Source organism: Hibiscus syriacus, unplaced genomic scaffold, assembly GCF_006381635.1.
Source record: "Hibiscus syriacus cultivar Baekdansim isolate YM2019G1 unplaced genomic scaffold, ASM638163v2 tig00009840_pilon, whole genome shotgun sequence".
Lineage (NCBI taxonomy): Eukaryota > Viridiplantae > Streptophyta > Magnoliopsida > Malvales > Malvaceae > Hibiscus > Hibiscus syriacus.
The window spans coordinates 383,436-390,416 of NW_024062202.1; positions in this window are offsets into that span (position 1 = coordinate 383,436).

Sequence of the window (6,981 nt, forward strand, 5' to 3'; positions counted from 1 at the left end):
GTACTGAGAGTGTTAAGATTATGAGAAAATTATATGAATGGTATGAATTTCTTATGGAATGTATGGATTCCAATAATGACGAGTACGTATATATAATGATAAGTATATTGGTAAAATAAGCTTACAAGCTTATGGAATAATGGTAAGTAGATTGTAAAATAAGCTTACGAGCTTATGGAAAAATGGTAAGTATATTGGTAAAATAAGCTTACGAGCTTATGAAATAATGGTAAGTATATTGGTAAAATAAGCTTACGAGCTTATGGAAAAATGGTAAGTATATATTGGTAAAATAAGCTTACAAGCTTAAGGAATAATGGTAAGAAGATTGATAAGAAATGTTATATTATGAGGATCATAATAAAACATTGGATATGTTAATAAAATGACCTTATGATATTTATTTATGACATTGAGATTCATGCTTGAAGTGTATTGCACTGTTTATTGTTTTAATTGCCTCACTAAGTTTATACTTAACGTGTGATGATTTTTACGCGTAGGTAAAAAGCCGGTAGTGGAATAAAGAGTGCAATCTGACATCAAGCATCGAGGAGTATATATCAATATCAGTAAGACATCCTATGATGGAATTTTTGACATAGATAGTGGCATGTAAATAATAATGTTCAATTTATTTTATTGAAGTAAGTTGGGAACAAAATAGTGAATTTTACAGTGATGAAAGGTTAAGTTTTAAGTATTTTTCGGAAATTACTGTAGCAGTGCATCGGTACACTGCACGTTGTTCAATATTCACTATACATAAAAAGAAAAATAAATTTGTACGAATTTTTACTTAGTAAACTGTTTCGAAAGTGATGGGACATCTGTATCTCGTATACATAAAGGTATACGGGAGATGGGTGTTACATTTACAATGCAAAATAATCATATGAGTCGTTAGAAAATGAGTAAACCATTAAAACTTTAAATCTGAAAATGTGATAAAGCATCTGCAAGTTCAAATGTTTGCCATTGGAAGTTAACCTGCAAAAGCTTCTTTGGAAAGATCAATGCGATCTTTAATTGCAAAAAAAAAAAAGTAAAAAAAACCATTGCTTTCAAGAAGATATCATCTAGTTCTAGATCAATGTCCTTTGTTATTGACATGCCAAATGGACAGTAAACATAGGGAAGCATCTTTCCTTTTTCTTTTTCCTGATGCCCATCGTTAGAAATCAAACTCAACTTTGCAACCATATGTTGGCAAGGAGAATTGTATAGAAGCTACTTGAATTAGCATGTGCATATAAAGGTGGCAAAAATATAAACCACAAAATAATGGAGGCATCACCTGAAGAATTTCACCACGGCAAGGAATTGACCAATGAAAGGTGGTATTTACAAAGCAAATTAATATGGCAACAAATCGCTTATCAATTAAGAACCATCAATTAACGTGGCAAAACATGATGGAGGCAGCAAGCAAGGTTTTATCACAACAAATTCAAGGCGGTACAATGGAGCTTAATGAGTCGGTTAATTACATCTATATATGTGTTAGTAGTCTAGAGTATGTAATACGAGTTATATACGAGTAAAAAAAATCTTAAACTAGCCGCAATTAGTGGTGTAGTATTGGGGTAAAGTCGTTATAATGTATTTTGCCTCGTATCAATAATAGTTCAAGTTATAAAGTATATCGAAGTGCCCACTTACGCTTCTAACAAGTGGTATCTAGAGCTTGGTTTGAGTTTAACGTGGTGAAGAAAATGGCTAACATGATTCAACCTCAAATACCGAGATTGATAAAAACAAACTATGGTAATTGGAGCATTCAAATGAAGGTGTTACTAGGTTCCTAAGATTGTTGGGATATCGTCGAAGAAAGTTACGTCGAGCTTGAAAATTCAACAGCAGAAGCAACCCTGTTAAATGAAGAGAAAAGAATACTGAAGGAATCCCAAAAAAGAAAGAAAAAGAGTGTTATTCTTTATTTTTCAAGGAGTAGACAAATCTACTTTTGAAAAAAAAAATATGATGCAAAGACCGCAAAGCAAGTGTGGGAGATTTTACAAAAATCTCTCCAATGTGTCAAAAAAGCGAAAAAGATATGTTTACAATCTCTTAGAGCTGAGTTAACAAGTATGGTGAAAGTACTGCAAGAGATCAACCTCCAAATTAATTATGTGAGGCTTGCATTAAAGGAAAACAACATAGACAAAGCTTTGAAGTTGGTAGATCCTGGTGTGCTCGAAGACCGTTGGAGATAGTACATATAGATGTAGCCGATCCTTTTTACATACCATCACTTAGTGATAACAATTATTACCTAACTTTTATTGATGATTTTAGTAGAAAATGTTGGATTTATATCTTAAAAGAAAAATCAGAAGCGTTACAAAAATTGAAAGAATTTAAAGCAATGGCGGAAAAACAAAGTGGCCAATATATGAAGATAATCAGATCAGACAGAGGAGGCGAATATACATCAAAATTATTTAAAGAAAGAGCATGACATCATCCATCAGCTGACAATTAGATACACATCCAACAAAATGGAGTAGCAGAAAGAAAGAACCGCACAATTCTTGACATGGCAAGAAGCATGATAAAAGGTAAGCATCTACCTAGAAATTTCTTATCTTAAGCTGTTCAATGTGCAATTTATTTGTTAAATCAATGTCCAACAAAAAGTTTGAAGCATATGACGCCAAATGAAGCATGAAGTGGTCAAAAACCAGGAGTTACACCTTAAAATTTCTGGGTACATTGCATACACCCACGTTCCTGAGTAGAGAGGAAAGAAGCTTGGGAACAAAGGAGAAAAATTTATTTTCATTGGCTATGATGAAAGAAGCAAAGCTTACAGATTATATAATCCTCTTACCAAGAAGGTAATAGTTTCAAGAGATGTTGAGTTCCATGAAGCAGAATATTGGAGATGGAGCTAAGAAGAAAAGAAAGTTGAAGGACTATTTTTTTAATGAAGATATAGATGATGATGATCTTATCAATCAAGATGAACAAAATGATGATCAATATCCTCAACAAAATGTAACACCGTCATCAAGCAGCAGCAGCAGTGGTAGCAACATAATAGAAAATCCTGAAGTACCTCCCACAGAAGTTCGAAGATCAACAAGAGAGAGAATGATACCAGAAAGGTACAATGACTATTAATTAGAAAATATTTCACTTTTCTTCTTACTTGTGAGTAGTGATCCAATAACATATGAAGAAGCGATTGAAGATGACAAATGAAAGAATGCAATGGATGAAGAAATTGCATAAATAGAAATAAATGATACATGAGAGCTAACAAGGTGACCAGAAGATCATAACCCAAATAGAGTAAAATGGGTTTTCAAGACTAAGACCAACAAACAAGGAAAGGTCGAGAAACACAAAGTGAGACTAGTTATCAAAGGCTACAAGCAAATACAAGAAGTAGACTATGACGAAGTATTTGCTCCAGTAGCAAGGATCAAGACCATTAGACTTCTCACAGTAATTGCAGCACAAAACGAATGAAATATTTATCAAATGGTTGTGAAGTCAGCATTTCTAAATGAATACTTAGAAGAAGAAGTTTATATTGAGCAACCACTTGGATACATTAAAAAAGGACATGAAGACAAAGTTTACCGATTGAAGAAAGCTTTATATGGACTAAAGCAAGGTTCAAGAGCGTGGAACACGAGAATAGATGAATACTTCCAGAGAAATAGGTTCATAAAAAGTCTATACGAGCATGCCTATACACGAAGAAAAATGAAGATGGTGATATCATGATCATGTGCTTATATGCGGACAACATGATTTTCACAAGAAATAATCTAGGTATGTTTAATGATTTTAAGAAAGCTATGACTAAAGAATTTGAAATGACATATATTGGAGAAATTTCATACTTCCTTGGAGTTGAAGTGAAGCAAATGCAAAAAGGAATATTTATATCACAAAAGAAGTATGCAGAAGAAGTTTTAAGAAAATTTAGAATGGAAGATTGTAAGACGGTATCCACTTCAGCAAAACTAGGCGTGAAATTAAATGTGAATTCAACAAGAGATCAAGTGAATCCAACGTTGTTTAAAAGCATCGTTGGAAGTCTAAGTAATAACTCCGTAAAAAATTATATTTAGGGCATTTTCACTTAAGTTATTGATTGTCTAAAAGCCCATATAAGATCAAATAGTTGCATTTAGAAGCATATAGTTTTATGTGGTGGAAATATATATTGTCGTGGTATTTTATTTTGTAAACATTGCTGTGTTGAAGGGAAAGTGCTTTCTTTGATGATGTACATGATTTGAGAGAAAGGATGAGTGATGAGAATTGCCATGACAAATTAGGAATGCTGAGTAGAATGCAAATGCCAACTCGGACAATATTTTGAAAGCGAAAAAGACAAAAGGAATATATTTTTCAGCCAGGTGTCCTTATCTTCACGTGCCTTCAACTGCCAAACACCTAGGAGGGAGCATCTGCCACCCTTTTCAGCCGAATTTGTCTGCATGTACGCCCAACTGCCAGCCTCCCAGGATAGACCACTTTTAGCAACTTATGAGGGGACCACTGCCACCTTTGCATCACCCCACGTGAAGGGAACAAACTTAGGGTATCTGAGACTTTTTACACTAATCCCTAAGTTTATTCCCCACTATAAATAGGAGATGAAACTACCATATTATAAGACTTGATTTTTTTACACCGTTTTGAGCTTAATTTCTAAAGAAAATGTACCTCTTTTTTCGTCAATCATTTTTACCGACATTTCACCATTAACAAGCTAGAGGGAGTGGCAAACATGTCACTAGCTAGACAAAATATCAAAATAGATTTCTTTACTAATTCAGACGATAGCTTGATTTTCCAGGGACGATACCGATCTGCTCCCTACTCGATAGTCTTTTCCTTTTCTTTCCCCACGTGTGAACCAATCACATGCTAAATATTTACTTAGTGAGACGTTAAGGAACTAATTTTAAAACCAAACAATATACAAAATATCATGTAAAAATTAAAAATATAAAACTCATAAAAAATAATTCACATAAAATATATAAAAGAAAATCAAGTATCTGATAAAAGTTTTGTGAGTTTCTAACTTATATCAAGTGTACTATTAATATTCAAACCATATAAACTCGTATTATCTTGTAAATTAAATTATTTAAATTATAGTCCAATGTATTATAATCGAGAATCTAAGGTACGTGAATCTCGTCGAGTGTGCTCGCTATATGCACTTTAAAAGTGTCTCGTAGATCTAGTATTACACTCGAAAGTGTCTCGTAGTATTACACTCGAAAGTGCCTCAATGTGTTGCACTCGTAAGTGCCTCGTAAGATTGCACCATGGGTACCATATAAACACATATATCATATAACAACTCCACCTCATGACGTCATTTGTACCTCACACTCTCAATACATACACATTGGGCATTTTATCAAATCATGTATCATTTCACATGTAAATTTATTAAAAAATATGAATAAAATAAAATATCGTAAAATTATGTATCAGATTTCAGATTCCAAAATATCCCGAACACTATATAAAAGCCTAATTCAAAATACATTTAAAAAACCGAGGTCGATTCATCGCATGTATTTTTTATTGTATAAATATATAAATAAGTTAAACACACTCACCTTTTTGCCTCACTAATAAATCTTAGTGTCAATTTTGCTTTCAGTTCAGTCTTTTACTTTTCTATTTTTGCTCTGTTTGATTTTGGTTGCAATCACGATCTATCCAAGAATAAATTATTCGACAAAATAATTTCAAAATATATATTAGTATGTAACTAACATATTATATATGTATTCACCTAAATTCAAAGCATAACAATTACATATTCAGTACTAATTTCTTTGAATTAAATCAATTCTAACTCAATCATCCAAATAACATTTCTAATCCTTGCAAATAATATTTCATGAATTTAAACGACTTAACTTTCACAATTTATCAATTAGCCCCCAATTAAGCATTTATTTATTTTCAACCCTACATTTTGAAAATCTCCCAAAACAATCCTTTCTTGATCACTTCCACTCTAATTTAATCATCATAGTTACCATTCTTCCTACAATTTCCAACTTAGTACTTCAAACTTATACATTTGCAATTTCATCACTAATCTTTTTCCAAGATTTCCAAATTGGTCCTCAACTTACACTACTTTCCAAATTAACCCAATTCAACATCTCAACACAAATTTATAGCATAATAATTCAATTTTCAAAAGCTTATATCTTAGTCCTCCTAATTCCCAAGGCTTGTAAAAATGACATTCTAACTTAACCATGTTCCATAATGGTCCAATATTCAATTCAAAGCATGTAAAATCATCCTTCAATCCAATCAAATTCTTAAGATATTTGTATCAGCATTTTCTTATTATCCTTCACCATGGACGAAAATCACAACTTAGTCCCCTAATTATCACCAATTTATTTTAAAGCTTGAATCATCATATAAACATCATTTCTAATCAATCTAAATCATTATAATATCAAAACACATCAATTTCAACCATTTTCAATTAATCCCCATAGTGGCCAAAACTTACAACTAGGTCCCTTTAGTTATTTCAAATCAATTTTCATACTTGATCATGTTTCTGTAACACTCCTAAGATCAAATTCAACCTTATCTCAATCAAATTCAACTTCCTCTTCTTTCACCATAAATACCCACTTCACACTTAATCATGAAACAATGAAATTCCTATGCTAATTTGTAGAGAATTTAATATAGAACATTTTCTTATTTCACGTCTTATTCCTAAAACTCAATAAAAAGGATAAAAAATAGAAAAGAAAATTTCCACTCATCTTTTTTTTTTGTAAAATTGGTACTTTGTAATCAAATTCACAAAATACACCACCCCAATGACCTCGTTAAAAAACCCTCCTAAACCTAATTGAGGGAAAAAAGTGAACATCGGGATGGAAAAAATACAGTCATGAACCTTAATTCATCAAAAAAGAAGCACAAAAATACGGAGCTAAAACAACCCATAGA